Source organism: Peromyscus californicus, unplaced genomic scaffold (genome assembly GCF_007827085.1).
Source record: "Peromyscus californicus insignis strain IS unplaced genomic scaffold, ASM782708v3 Scaffold_14__1_contigs__length_90479793_seg_2, whole genome shotgun sequence".
Classification (NCBI taxonomy): Eukaryota; Metazoa; Chordata; class Mammalia; order Rodentia; family Cricetidae; genus Peromyscus; species Peromyscus californicus.
The window spans coordinates 57,480,587-57,495,914 of NW_026294436.1; the positions used below are offsets into that span (position 1 = coordinate 57,480,587).

At 41.6% G+C, this 15,328-nt stretch overlaps 1 protein-coding gene across 5 annotated transcripts in view; it reads left to right on the plus strand.

Annotated features, from left to right (window-relative positions):
* The first annotated feature begins 376 nt into the window (after positions 1-376).
* The window catches only part of Dcaf8 (DDB1 and CUL4 associated factor 8), a 48,396-nt gene continuing 33,444 nt past the window's right edge, over positions 377-15,328 (plus strand). For 4 of the 5 annotated variants that reach the window (XM_052737653.1, XM_052737652.1, XM_052737651.1 and 1 more), the window contains exons 1-2: positions 408-571; positions 1,493-1,565. The gene's annotated coding sequence lies outside the window, so the exon portion shown is untranslated. The other variant, XM_052737655.1, reaches the window with a different exon arrangement.

Below are 15,328 nucleotides of genomic sequence, written 5' to 3' on the forward strand. Positions count from 1 at the left end.
CGGAGGAAAAAAAAAAAGAAATGTGGCAAGAGTTAGAACCTCAGGATTGGAGGACGCCTAGTGATTTGCATGCAAGTCCCTTGGAAGTCGGGTCCATTTTCCGTCACAACGCTAAGGAACCCCTAAATCACACGTGTTTTGAATACCAGGAGACAAGCCATTACTCTGAAACTACGGAAACAGCTTGAATCCTCCGCAACGCGCACGCGCCCCTCACTGCTTCGGTTGGCCCTAAGCCCCGCCCCTCGTGCGGCCACCGGGAGGGTTGGGAGCCGAGAGCTCGCGCGACCGTTCTCGCTCAGTCCCCTCCAGCGCAGCGTCGCAAACCCGGCCGGAAAGCGTGTCGGCGCAGGCGCAGGCGCAGGGACCCGAGGCGGCGGTGGTGGCTGCCGCTGGCCAGTGTAAGATGGCGGCGGCGTTGGTGGCGGCAGTGGACGGGGCGGCTGGGCCTGGAACAGTCGGAGCATCCGCTGGCAGAAGGATGACCCAAGACGGGAAGCGGGCTGCCGAGCCTCGCCGGCTCCCGTGCTTGTAACTGTCCCAGCCGGACGCCCTCCCCTTGACCTACCCGGTCCGTGTCTCGTTCCGGCTCGGCCTGTTTCCCCTCTCCCTGACCGCTTCCCCGCAGGATGGGCCCGATCCCTTTCCTAAGCTCCCGGGGTTTAGCTCTTCTTCCCCTCACCCGAGTCAGTGCTGGGAGGACTGCTTGTCCTTTGCCCAGGTCAGTCCCGGGGCTGCCCCCTCGGGCTACCCCCATAATTCGCAGGGACTTTCGGTTCGACCGGTGACCCATTTGTATGCTTTCATTTCTCCCTCTCTAATTTGAGGACCCGGTTCTGTGTACGTCTCCCTGTCACTTTCAGGGCTACCGCGCAATGTGTCCCCCTCCCCCATCCCAAGTTCTCAGGCCCAGCACCTTGTACGGAAGGCCGAGGTCCAAGAAACTGGCAGTGTGTACTTGAGGTCTGGTCTTGGACGCTTTGTGATATAATTCTCTTAGTGTACTTTCCCCTGTCCCGAAATCGTTTAGGACACCTTAGGACGGCCCCACTTGGTCCTTAGTAGTTGGAAAGCATCTGGTGGCTTGAATTTCTGACTCATGATTGTTGGTAGAGTCTGTAAACAAACCGGCACTAGCGCTATCACATTCTCCCCCGGATTCTCCCCCCTCCTACCCTCCCCCGCGCTCTGTAGCTTCGGATGAGAGGTGGTTTGGTTTAGAGTTGAAAAGATGCAGGTTTTCCTCATAAACGACTTTTTAGTGTTGGTGGAGCTGGGAGATAACTTGCTTGGCGTTTAAATCTTGTGTTAATTCTTTGTATTTACTTTCCGTGTATGGGTTTTGTTCAGTAGTCAGAAATGAATTAGTAAGTTATTTTGGTTTTAAATAGTTCTGAGAAGGACTGAAAAAACAGTAAAGTGTGGTCATAAGTGTTTTGACTACGTTCAGAAGAAGAGACACCTTTGCCATGTAAACTTTAACTTTTCTCAGTTCTTCAGTGAACCTCCAGACCAGTTTTCTCAGGAACCAGCCTGGCCTTACATCATTGATAAAAGGAGAAAAGGTGAGTGCGAGTAGAAGGCTTTTAATTCCTCAATTCAAGACAGTCTCTTTCCTGATGCTCAAGAGCACACCACTAAACTCTTAACAATTTTACTACCATTTCCAAAAGTTTGGGTATTGTTTGTAACTTTATTCCAGCTTTGACTAAATTACTTAATTGGCTGTGTTTTGACCTGCTGCCCTAAACTATTAATGTTTGTCTTCAAATGATTGAGTTAAGCACTCTGCCTGTTTTTTGTTTTCTTTATTCATTTGCATTGTGTTTTGTCTTTGTATGGATCATGTGTTGTACTGTTAAAAATGGAGAATCGGTTTGCCTGAATTATCTTTAGTCATTCTTTTTTCTTTTCTTTTCTTTTTTTTTTTTTTAATTTTGGTTTTTCAAGACAGAGTTTCACTGTGTAACAGTCCTGGCTGTCTTCAAACTCGCTTTGTAGATCAGGCTGGCTTCCAACTCCCAGAGATTTGCCTGCCTCTGCCTCCCAAGTGCTGGGATTAAAGACAGTTACATGCCATAGGAGTGATTAGTGATTGATTCTCCATTTAGTAGGTGTCTAAGCCCAGTTAGTCTCGGAGGTCCAACTTTTCAAAATGCAGTGGGAAATTTTTGGTTAAAAAAAAAAGTATCTCCTTTTATAGCTAGCTTGCAGAATTTTTGATTAGTAGAAGCAGCATCACGTGCTTTCATCAACATGGGCCAAGCCAAAGAAGGAGTCAGAACCCAGTTGTAAATGTAGTTTTTGTAAGGCTTTTAGGTTTCTGGTAGCAGAGAGTAGAACTGTGTTTGAGACTGAGACTTAATAGAAAAGCTAAGTGGCTCTGTAAGGTAGGTCTGACCAATTTTTAGTATCTTTATGATTTGTAGTAGGAAAAATTGGAGTGTGACTGTGTTAAAGTTTTATTCCACACAGTGCCCAAACTAGAAAATGTTCATTATGAACTAAAATAAAAATTTTAATGCTGATGTGTATATGTAAGATCTAAGAATAAAAGTACAGCTTTTAGTTTGATGAGTATGGGTGTTTACCGACCTGGCTATCTACTCAACACTTGCATGACTGATAAAGGAGGAAGAAGAAGACGGTGTCAGATACCCCAGAACTGGAGGTATAGGTGGTTGTGACCTGCCATGTGGGTGCTGGGAATCAAATCTGGGTCCTCTGCAAGAACAGCCAGTGCTCTTAACCACTGAACCATTTCTCCAGCCCATTTATTTGATTTTTGAGATAGAGACTCAATTTAACCCCGGGCTGGCCTGGAATTCCCTGTGTAGATCAGGCTCATCTTGCAAACTGTAAGCCTGCTTTAGCTCCCCAAGTGCCTGGTGGACAGATGTGAGGCACAGTGCACAGGTTAATAGTTTCATGTGTGCGTTTTTTAGCACTCATCTTTTTTCCAGTTTTTTGTGTTTTTTTTTTTTAAGAATTGGAGTGGTAGCGAATGCCTTTAATGCCAGCACTTGGAAACAGAGATAGGCGGCAGATCTCTGAGTTTGAAGCCAGCCTAGTCTACAAAGTGAATTCCAGGACAGCCAGAGCTACAAAGTGAGACCCTGTCTCAAAAAAGAAAAAAAAAAAAACAAAAAAAACAAAAAAGAACAAAAACTGGGCCTAGGGCTCAGGTATACTAAGCAAGCTCTCTGTTACTGAGACACAGTCCCTCGGATTCATCCTTAAGATTTATGTATCTGTGTCTGTGTGGGAGTTTATGCATGTGAGGGTAGTGCCTGTGGAGGCTACAACAAAAGAAGGCACCAGGTCCCTTGGAGCTGGGCCGCAGCCTGTTGTGAACTATCCTGTGGGTCCTCTGCAAGAGCAGTAAGCATTTAATTGCTGAGCCAGCTCCACTCCCTTCACATTCAGTCTTAATTGTTGATATCAGATGTTTGCTTTATAAATGCTCATGTAGGGTGTTTTTTAAATCTGATTTCTGAGTATAGGGATAGGAAATGTTTGTAGATGTATATTTTCTAAAAGCTCCCCCCCCCCCCACTCCCACCCCACCCCCCAGGTTACTTCTGTGTAGCCCTGGCTGTCCTGGAACTTGTAGACCAGGCAGGCTCTAAATGCATTCTTAAACTCTTACTTTCTTTCTTCTTTTTTTTTTTTTTTTGGTTTTTCTAGATAGGGTTTCTCTGTGTAACGGTCCTGGAACTCACTCTGTAGACCAGGCTGTAGACTCACAGAGATCTACTTGCCTCTGCCTCCTGAGTGGGATTAAAGGCATGAGCCACCACCGCCCAGTCACCAATAATTTCTTTGTTCCTTAATTTCTTCCTCTTGGTCTGTCAGCATACCTTGTCAGAGTATGTTCTAATTCCTTCCCTTTCTGCTGAAATGTTGTTCTCTGGGCTCTAACTATCCCCCGTGTGATTCACTTTTGCTACAAAAAGGGAAATGTTTTCTCTAAGATGGTGAGCCCTGTGGTGAGTCTCACCAGCAGATTATTAAGAATATGACGAGGAAATACTTTCTCTAAAGTGAATCAGGGATCTTTTCATCTTGAAGCTATACCATCTTAAGACAGTGCAAATGAAGAATTTTTAAACTTTTTTGGTTTGTTTTTCTTCCACATCTGTTTTGGAAGAGTCAAGGTTCATAGAAGTTGAAGTTTTGATGACAGCACAGTATAAAGACAGCTTCATTCAGACCAGTGATTGTTTTTTTTTTTTTGGGGGGGGGGTGATTAACTTTTATCACTACCACCCAGGGACTAGATTTCCTATTGTAATGTCAAGACTCTTGACAGTGGTCAAGAGTTAGGCATTTGCATTTTATGAGATCTGGAGGTTTTTGTTGCTTGAGGATGGTGGAGGAGAAAAGGAAATATATTGAAAGAATAATAACTTGACTCTCCCTTACTTCCTGTTTTTCTGGATAAGGATGCTCCTCCACCACCCACTCCCCAAACCTGCAGGAAAGATTTCTAGGTAACGTCTTTGTATGCATTGAATCATATTTTTAGTCTTATCACAGCTGTAAAATTCTTCTCCTTCTAAGGATATTTCAGGGTTCAAAGTATTACCAAAGAACAAGAATTTTGTTGTTGTTGTTTTTCTTTCTCTCTCTTTTCAAAAGATGGACTCTCATGTAGCCTCGTCTGGCCTCAAACTCAGTATGTAACTGAGGATGACCTTGAACTTCCGGTCTTAGGTAGCCTCTGCCTTCATGTCATCACAAGCATGTGCCACCATCCTGGTTGTATTTGTTTGAGACAGGATCTCACTCTAGCCGAGCCTCATCTTGAACTCACTTTGTACCTCAGACTGGCCTTGAACTTGCACCACCACCACCTCCATCACCACCACCACCACCACCACCACCACCACCACCACCACCACCACCACTACTGTTGTTTCAACTTCCTGAGTGCTAAGATTATAGGTATTCGTGACCATGCCTGACTCTAGACTAGAGGCTTTTAAAATCAAAAGACTAAACTATACTATCAGTAGATTTACTAATGTATTATTTTTGCTGTATAAAAGTTACTCTAAACATGTCTAGCAAGGATCCAAAGTGCTGGGTGTTGGGGGGCACACTTTTAATCTTAGCACTCAGGAGGCAGAGGTAGGCGGATCTCTGAGTTTGGAAGCCAGTGAACTCCAGGACAGAGCTATGCAGCCATACCCTGTCTTTTAAAAAAAAAGTCTTTGGGATTGAATTTGCCTTTTTCTTTCCTTAACTAGATTATCAGTAAGCCGAGATAATCTGTTTTTCACCTTCCCTATTTAGAACTCAAGGACCTGAGTGAGTGAGGTCAGTAGCAGGCGTGGAAGTCTTGTAACTGTGTGCACAGTAAGACCTGTTTTTGTAGTTGGTTTGTTTTTTTGATCAACCATGGAATAAAAATATTAATTGGCGAAGTACAGAATTAAACAGTTTATGAGTTTTAAATTGTGTGCTTTTCTGTTTAGCAAGATGTAATCTATCCCAGCTTTCCTGGGACATGAATCAGGTACCGTAAGTTGTATCCACTAGCCATCGCTTAGTTACTTATTACCTGTTATCAAACCACTCCTGCTATATTAGTGTCTGTGTTCAAGTAAATGGCCCCTAAATGTAAGAATATTGGTGCCTGCAACTCAAATTACAAAGAGCAGTTGTAAATGTTTCCTTTAAATGAAAAGAGGAAAATTTTCAATAAGGTAAAGGTAGGTATATATGCCTATAATACCAGATATTCTTAAGGCTGCGGCAGGAGTATCTTGACTTCAAGGCCAATGTTGCCACCTTGAGTGCTCCCCTTGTCCCCCTCCCCCCAAAGGAAAAGACTAAGAATCCTTTTTTGTTTGTTTTTTGTTTTTTCAAAACAGGGTTTCTCTGTGTCGTTTTAGTGCCTATCCTGGATCTCGCTCTGTAGACCAGGCTGGCCTCAAACTCACAAAGATCTGCCTGTGTCTGCCTCCCGAGTGCTGGGATTAAAGGCGTGCGCCACCACTGCCCGGCCGGACTTCCCTTTTTAGATACCTAGAACATAGATACTCTTAGGTACTGATTTGGTTTGTTCTTAGTAAGGTTTAGTTTACAAGGTATCTGATTTTGAAATTTCTATTTAGATAATTTGTAAGTTTATATATCTAGCCCTAATTTATTTCTTTCTTTAAAAAAATTAAAGTCTGTTTTTACTTATTTTGAGTGGGTGTATGTATGTGTGTGGGTAATTTGCCATGATGTACATGTGGAAGCCCGGGGACAACTTGCAGGAGATGATTATCTCCTACCACGTGGCTCTAAGTTCTACATGTACTGCATTGATTCTCACTACCTTCATAACATGTCAGCTTGGATTTAAACATACTAGAATTAGTCTTCCGGGTGCCAGCTTGTCATTTGTGGCATTTGATTTCTGTGCTCAAAATGTATCTTTAACTTTTAGTTTTAGAACTGTTTATGAAGCCAAACACTGTCTACCCTATAGTGTTTCTCATGTCCCCTCCCTTTATTTCCATGTGCCACCAATCTTAAGATAGGCTCTTAGCAACTGTAATAGCTTTAAACTTATTTCTCTTTCTATTTCAGATTGCTTACTTTTTTAAAAGATTTATTTATTTACTTTATGAGTGCTCTATTGACTTTATACCAGAAGAGGGAATCAGATCCCACTATAGATGGTTGTGAGCCACCATGTGGTGCTGGGAATTGAACTCAGGACCTCTGGAAGAGCAGCAGGTACTCTTAACCTCTGATCCATCTCTCCAGCCCGTCTTACCATCTTTGACAAAATAACCTCCCTGATGACACGCACACACTGTGCTCTTCTTGAGTTTTGTTCATAGTATGGGGAGAAGGTCTCAGGCCAGGACCTTGTAGATGTTCAGCAAGCACTGTACCGTACCACTGAGCCTCCCTGTTTGACTAGCTCTTCTTACAGTTAATTAAAGCTGACTTACATGTTTTTCTTGAATTTATCGGGTTTTTAATTTTCATTTTATTTTTCCTTCTGGGCAGTCAGAATATCATTGTCATCTTCTTCTTTTTCGACTTTTTCTTTCTCCTCTTTGAAATTTTATCCAGCCTTCCAAGTGCCTTAAAAGCTTGTTTTCCCTTCTTCCCAAAAGTGAAAATAGCACTTCACTTTCTTTCTTTTTTTTTTTTGTTTTGTTTGTTTGTTTGTTTATTTTTTCAAGACAAGATTTCTCTGTCAGCCCTGGCTGTCCTGGAACTTGCTCTGTAGACCAGGCTCGTCTCAAACTCAGAGATCCATCTGTTTCTGCCTCCCGAGAGCTGGAATTAAAAGCATGTCCCACCACCACCTGACTAGTATCTTTATTTTTTAAAATTAATATAATTACATAATGTTCTCCCTTTCCTTTTCTCTCTCCAACCCCTCACTGTATTCCTCCCCTCAAATTCATGGCCTCTTTTTCTTTAATTATTGTTTTACACACCACACTTCTAAATATATAAGTATAACTGTTGAGTTTGTTTAATATCATCACTTGTATGTATATGATTTCAGGTCTGATCACTTGGTATTGGATAATGAATTAGGGGCTTTTCCCTGGGGAAGACTATTTCTTCTCCCACTGCCCTTTTCGCCTCTGTTCCTTTGTTTCCTATTCTTTGTCTAGGGCCGGGGCCTGGTGAGGTTTCCCATTCCATGGTAGCGTGTTTATTGGTGTTGTCCTTGTTCAGGTCTTGTTTAGGCAGCCACACTGATGATACTTCATGAGTGTAGCTTCAGAAGGTTCTAGATGTAATCTCACAGTAGAGAACAGGTGGCCATGTGCTGCCCAGTTCCAGTTGATACATCTGCAACACACTTAGTGCGCCTAAGGCTGAGGGATCATCTGGGGTGGGGGCAGAGTATAAGAGCTGGAGGAAAATGAATTGTAAATGAGCCATTTCTGTTTGAAAACAAGAATTGAAAATAAGGAACGGAGGATTAATTCCAGATGATGATAGGATCCAGAAAAGCAGATTCATACTTTGGGTGGAGATTAGCCTTGAACAGCTGTTCAGTTATAAGCTGTATAGGAGATCTGTCTTCTCAGTGGAACCTGAGAACCATGTGGCTTGCAAATATCTGTCTTACTAATAATTGAACTTTTGGAGCATTACCTTTCGGTTTCAGAAAAAATTCTAAAACCTTACCTCATCTATATATAGATATTTATATAGGAGAGTTGTTAACTGCATAGCAGAATGAGATACGGATTGGCCTGAGAGAATGTTTGGAAAATATGTCATAAGAACTGACTGAAACCAAGTTTTTAATAAAGGGATCAAGGACAGCACCCATCATAATGTTACTTAAATGTTTCTGTCAGGCCCAAGGTCAAGTAGGGTCATCAGACCAGTTTTTATAGGCCCTAGACACCAAAGGATTAAAGCTGAATCTAAGGGAAGTTAAAGAAATATGTATATAAAGGTGAAGGAGGTGTAGCTCAGTGGTAGTGTGTGTTTATAATGCCCGTGTAAGCCCCTGAGCTCCATCTCTAGCATCAGTAAAGATTCAGATTAATAGCTCACTTACTAGCAATACATTGAATTATTTTAAGCTGAATATTCTTAGTATTCACCAAAACAGTAAAGTTAGAGGCTCTTGATGTTATGTTGGATTCATTTTGCCATTTATGTTGGTTGCTGATAAATAAGTGCTTGAACTGAGGCACAAATCCTTTTAGCACTTTCACTTTTAGGTTAGAAAATGTGACATTTTACTCATTTGCTATGATACATTGACCACTTTCATAAATTTATATTAATAATGATAGCTTTATCCAGCCATTGTGGCTCATGTATGTGTAACCCCAGTATTGGTCAGCAGAAGCAAGTCTGAAAACAACTTGGGTTATATATTATATAGTAAGTTCTAGGCTTCCCTGGGCTATGTTTATCTCAAACAAATAAACCACCAGAGTAATAATAGGGATAATAATATAACCTTGAATGTAGTGGCTTTAAAAAAACAAAACAGTTTATAGCCAGGCAATGATGGCCAATACCTTTAATCCCAGCAGGCGAATCTCTTGAGTTCGAGGCCAGCCTGGTCTACAGAGTGATTCCAGGACAGCCAGGGCTACATAGAGAAACCCTATCTCAAAAAACAAACCAAAGCAAAAAAAAAAAATTATTTTTTAAAATTATGTGTATGTGTCTATGTGGGGAATGCAGGTGTCCATGGAGACCAGAGGCATTGGTTCCCACAGTAATTATAAGTGGTTGTGAGCCATGCAGTGTAGTTCTGTGAACCACACTCTGATCTTCAGCAAGAGCAATGTGTTCTCTAAACCACTGAGATATCTTCAAATTTAATGTGCTTAATAATTGAGTATTATGTAGCAATTTCCATGGTTTTTTTCTTCACTCTTTTTTATGTACGATATTTATTGAAGTGTAATTTACATATAGTAAAATGTATTTATTTACATTTTTAGGTTTCCTGTTTTGACAAACACAGGCATGTAACACCACTGCAATTGAAAACAGAACGTTATCACCGTACCTAAAGCTTTTCTCATGCTCTTTAGGATCAGTTGCATTCCACTCTCATTCCACTGCCCTTGTCAAACACTAATCTGTTTTCTGTCCTTATAATTTCATCTTTTACAGAAAGTACCACAGATGGAATCCTATGATAACCCAATATCAAATGATATTTTGAGTTCAGCTTCTTACACATAGTAGCATGATGTATCTGAGCTCTATCCATATTGCTGTTTGTAACATTAGCTCATTTCTGCTTATTGTTTCTTAGTAGTCTTTTGTTTCGTTTTGGTTTTCAAGACAGTTTCTCTTTGTGTCCCTGGCTGTCTTGGAGCTTACTCTGTAGACCAGGCTGGGCTCAAACTTATGCCTGCCTCTGCCTCCCCAAGTGCTGGGACTAAAAGAGTGCACCACCACCGCCCAGTGTTTCTTAGTAGTCTTACTGTGTAGACATACTCCAGTATGTTTATCTCTGACCCAGGTGAAGAACATTTAATTATTTTCAGTGTTTTTAATGCATCTACACATGCCAGAAGAGGGCACCAGATCTCATTATAGATGGTTGTGAGCCACCAAGTTGTTGCTGGGAATTGAACTCAGGACCTCTGAAAGAGTAGCCAGTGCTCTTAACTTTCTGTGTGTTAAGCATGTGCTCTCCCATCATCTCCATGCTATGCCTCATTTTTAGCTTAGGGGTATTGTGCAGTTTAGGAGTGAAGGTGGTTTATGTTGTGATAGCCAGTTGTTCTAGCACGTGTGTTTGTTACACAGATCTTTTATCAGTAGGGAAGCCCTGACTTTTTATTTAGTTTTTATTTGTATTTGTTTGTTTTTAGGGACAGGGTTTCTTATGTAGCCCTGACTGCCCTGAAATAAGACATGTAGACCAGGCTGGCCTCAGACTTAGAGATCTTGTGCCTCTGCTTCCTAAGTTCTGGGGTTAAAGGCGTATGTGCCACCAAACCTGGCCACCAACAATTTTTAAATAAGATTCTTGGTTACTTTTCTGCTTGACTTTTAGTTAATAGTTTGTCATATAGTTAGCTAGAAACTTAAGGCCTATTATTACTAAAACAGAAAAAACAAACTGGATCACTGGGATTTACTACTGAACTCGAAATAACACCTGGATCTCCCCGCCATCCTCAAATAGTTTACTCTTTAACCTTCAGTTTGGCAGGAGTCATGGTTATTTTTAGGGTATAGGCAGTAGAGCTAAACTAAACTCCTCCAGCTACCTGAGACAGTGACCCCATCAGCTCTTTCAGCTCAGCATGGTTTGCTCTGGACCATATTTTACATGTTAATTGACCAGAGTGGAAACAATGGAGTTTTGGAGTATGTAATGCATTGAAAAAAGGTGATTGGGGCTTGAATCAAAATGTCTTTATTTTGTTGATGAGTGGAAAAGATTCTACATTCTACAGTGGCTATGGTATTAAAGTTGTAGGGCACAGTTAAAGTGTTGCTGCCTGCTTTAGTTTGGACAGTAAGTATCTTAAGATGGCTCAGGCTGCTAGAACAAAATACCAATGACTGGTGGCTTAAAAAACAGAACTTCGCCGGGCGGTGGTGGCGCACGCCTTTAATCCCAGCACTCGGGAGGCAGAGCCAGGCGGATCTCTGTGAGTTCGAGGCCAGCCTGGGCTACCAAGTGAGTTCCAGGAAAGGCACAAAGCTACACAGAGAAACCCTGTCTTGAAACCCCCCCCCCCAAAAAAAAAAACAGAACTTCATTTTCTTATTCTAGAGGGTACAGTCTAAGAGTAACGTATCAGTAACGTGGATGGTGTCTGGTCACGGATGTCTTTCAGCTTACAGAGATCTGCCTCCTCACTTTGCTCTCACATGCTGGGGATAAAGGGAGAAATAAAGAACTCTGTCTCTCACAAAGGTAACAATCCTATCATGAGGCTGTCCACTTTTATGACCTCATCTAAACCTGATTGTATCCAAAAGACTATCTTTAAATGCTATCACATTGGAAGTTATGCTTTCCATATATACATAGCAGGTGGTTACTATAGTTTCTGTACTAGAGTTGAATTGGTTATATTTAATTTTGACTGAAACTTAGAACTATAGCTTCTCTCAAGAGTAGTTGTGTTTGTCATAATTTGTGTGTGTGTGAGGGTAAGTATGTATACGTGCACATACTTGCATGTACACGTATGCCACAGCATGCGTGTCGGGGCAGAGACGACCTCAGGTGACTGTCCTCACTTTCCACCTTGTTTGTGGTGGGGTCTTTGTTGTTTATACCTGTATATACCAGGCTAACTAGACTGCAAGTTTCTGGGAATTCTCTTGTCTCTAGCTCCCTTCTTTCTTAGGAGCACTGACGGGACAGATATGAACTTACCATATCTTGCTTTCTCTCTGGCACCTGAGATTTTAACTCATCCTTAACACTTGCATGGCAAGCACTTTCTTCATCCACTAAACCATCTCTTCAGCCCATAATTTCTTGGTTTTCTAGAGAAATAATTCCCAAAATGAGAATTTATAATCTCATTAAAGGATATATAAGATGATCCAGTGGTGTATAGAAAAGAATGTTGATTATTTGTTTGGCCTATATTCCAGAAAAACATTTTATAAATTATTACATTTTTCTTATTTTGTGTGTGTGCCATGGTGCATGTATGGAAGTCTGAGGACAATTTGTTGGAGTCTGTTTTCCTTCCACTATGTGAGTCCCAGGGGTCAAACTCAGATTTGCAGGCTGGCTGCCATGTCAGGTACATTACTGAGCTATCTTGCTAGCCCTATTTTATATTTTTAAAAATTATTTTTATTTTATTATTGTGTGTATGGGTGTTTTTCCTGCCTGTGCACCACTTGTGTGCTTGGTGCCTGTGGAGGCCAGAAGAGGGGCATCCTGTTCCTTAGAACTTGAGTTAGAGGCAGTTGTGAGCTGCCGTGTGGGTGCTGGGGAATTAATTGAACCTGGGTCCTCCGAACGAGCAGCCAATGCTCTTAAGCTCTGAGCCATCTCTCCAGGCCCCTATTTTGTATTTTTGAAATAGGGTCATATTAAGTAGTTTTGGCTGGCTGTTACTCTGCATGTGACCCAGGTTGGCCTCTAACTCTTGGCAGTTCTCCTGCCTCAGCCTCTCAGGTGCTGGAATTACCAATGTGTGCCTCCATGTTGGGCTAACCTTAAGTTTAATGCAATCTGATTGTATGTGTATACATGCATATTGAGGGTAGATGCCCAAAATTTCCATTGAAGTTCACTAATAAAACCTTCCTGCATAGGTTTTAACATAAAATTCTACTAATGTGTAACACCTCTGGAATAGCTACAGGTTGAATGTCCCTTCCCTAAAATGTTCAAGACCAGAATTATTTTACATTTCAGTTTTTCAGATTAGTATTTATTGTTGCAGTATTGGGCATTGAGCCCAGGGCCCCATGATTAAACTATACTTTAAGCCCGGATTTGGGAATGTTTGCATATAAATAATATGAACATCTGAAATGTTGTAAAATTTGAAACTAATTGAGGATCATGTTAATTCTCAGAAAGTTTCACATTTTGGAGTCATTTGGATACTTAAATTAGGGACACTCAGTCTTTTATGTTTTTTTCAGGCCAGGGTATCATGTAGCCCACACTAACTTTGAACTTGCTGTGTGTCTGAGGATAACCTTGAACTCATAGGCCTGCCTTCACCTCTTTTTTTTTTTTTTCTTGAGACAGGGTTTCTCTGTAACAGCCCTACCTGTCCTGGAACTCACTCTGTAGACCAGGCTAGCCTCGAACTCACAGAGATCTGCCTGACTCTGCCTTTACCTCTTAAGCGCTGGGATTACAGGCATGTGCTACCATGTCCAGCTTTCTGTCTGTTACTTTATAGATGAAAAAAGCAAAATCTAGTGAGAATCATGGGCTCATCAGGGTACAGTGTATGAATGGCTTCACTCATTCACTGGGATCTTGAACTTTTACTTTCTAGTCTGGGACTGATTTTGCTAAAATGTGATCTTTAGAAACTATCTGCTGTGTGAATGCTTTTCTTTACCTTTTTTTTTTTTTTGAGACAGGGTTTCTCTCTGTAGCTTTGGTGCCTGTCCTGGATCTTGCTCTGTAGCCCAGGCTGGCCTCAAACTCACAGAGATCCACCTGGCTCTGCCTCCTGAGTGCCGGGATTAAAGGGCATGTGCCACCACCGCCCGGTGTGAATGTTTTTCATAAGCATTCACAGGGTTTTATGTTTCTGAATTTAGTAATAAGGTCTGTCAATTTTATCTCAAAAAGGAGGTCCATTTTTTAAAGATCCTTAAGCCATTTTCTCCTTTAAAAGACTGTCCTGTGAATTCTGGATGAGATGAACATCATGGCTTCCTTTTCCCCCACTCTCAGAGCAGGTCATAGAGGCTGGGCAAGCCTTTTCTAGAGCCTTATGACAAGTTCACACATTCCCAACCTCCCAGAGAGGATGCTATTTAGTTACAAGAAAGGTTTTCAAGAGCTGCTGTTTTATCCTCTGGAAGTGGATAATAGTGGGGTGGGCATGTGACATGGTAGACAGTTTAATTCTACAAATAGAATATCTCAGCTACTCTTAATTTACTATCATACAATGGTCTGCTTTATGACTAGTAATGAAATAACTTTCCTTATAGGACTTTTTTTTTTTTTTAGATTTATTTATTAATTATGTATACAGTGTTCTGTCTGCACATATCTCTGCAGGCCAGAAGAGGGCACCAGATCTCATTACAGATGGTTGTGAGCCACCATGTGGTTGCTGGGAATTGAACTCAGGACCTTTGGAAGAGCAAGCAGTGCTTTTAACCTCTGAGCCATCTCTCCAGCCCTCCTTATAGGACTTTTACAATAATTAATTTTAAACCTGTAGATTCAGGGTTGGGGAGATTACTGAGATGTTAAAGAATATAAATAGTGACTATTGAGAGACAAAGCCAAGTGCTGTGTAGGAAATGATTTAGCAAAATACATCCAAATGGGGTGGGAGAGGTGGCTCAGAGGTTAAGAGCACTTACTCGACTTGGAGAGGACCCGGGTTCATTTCTCAGCACTTACATGGTGGCTCACAAACTATCTGTAACTCCAGTTTCAGGGGATCCAACACCATCTTCTGATCTTCTCAGGCACCAGGCACGTATGTGCTGCACATAAATACATACATGCATACATACAGGCAAAAAACCTCCTACATAAATCTTTGTTTAAACTTACACATCAGAGGAGGGAAAAGAAGCCAGTTGTGGCTCACAGCTGTTATCCCAGCTCTGGGGAATCTGAGGCAGAAAGGTCCCCATGAATTTGAGACCAGCCTGAGGTACAGAGTGAGACCCTATCTCAAAACCAAAGAAACAAAAAGTTAGAGGAAGAAAGTAGTCTACCCCGGAAGCAGCGTGTATACACGGCTGTTGACGGCTTGTTGGCACCTTCTTTCGTCACTGCTCTTCCAGGTGTTTTCTCAGATTTGGTCCGGTTTTTTTTTTTTTTTTTTTTTTTTTTTTTTTTTTTTTTTGTCAGAACTACTCCACTGTGGCCTGCTACAAGCATTCTTTGGGCAACTGTCTCTGCAGAGGACAGTTTTTATGAAACAGTACAAGTTTCTGTAAAGGAGAGAAGCAGAGGGTGAGGATAAGGATGGCTTCTAGGATAATTGTTAGGGGAATGAAAGGGCTGTTGAAAGATTGGAGGACAGTGCCTGGGTACTCGGTCTTAGATCATAATCATACTTTGTCTTTTACCACTGCCTTTTGTTCAAGACACTGAAAGGGCTAAACAAAACTCTAGCCTGAATAATATTATTCTTTGCTCTTTGGAATTTGCTGGAGGTGGCGATAAGGT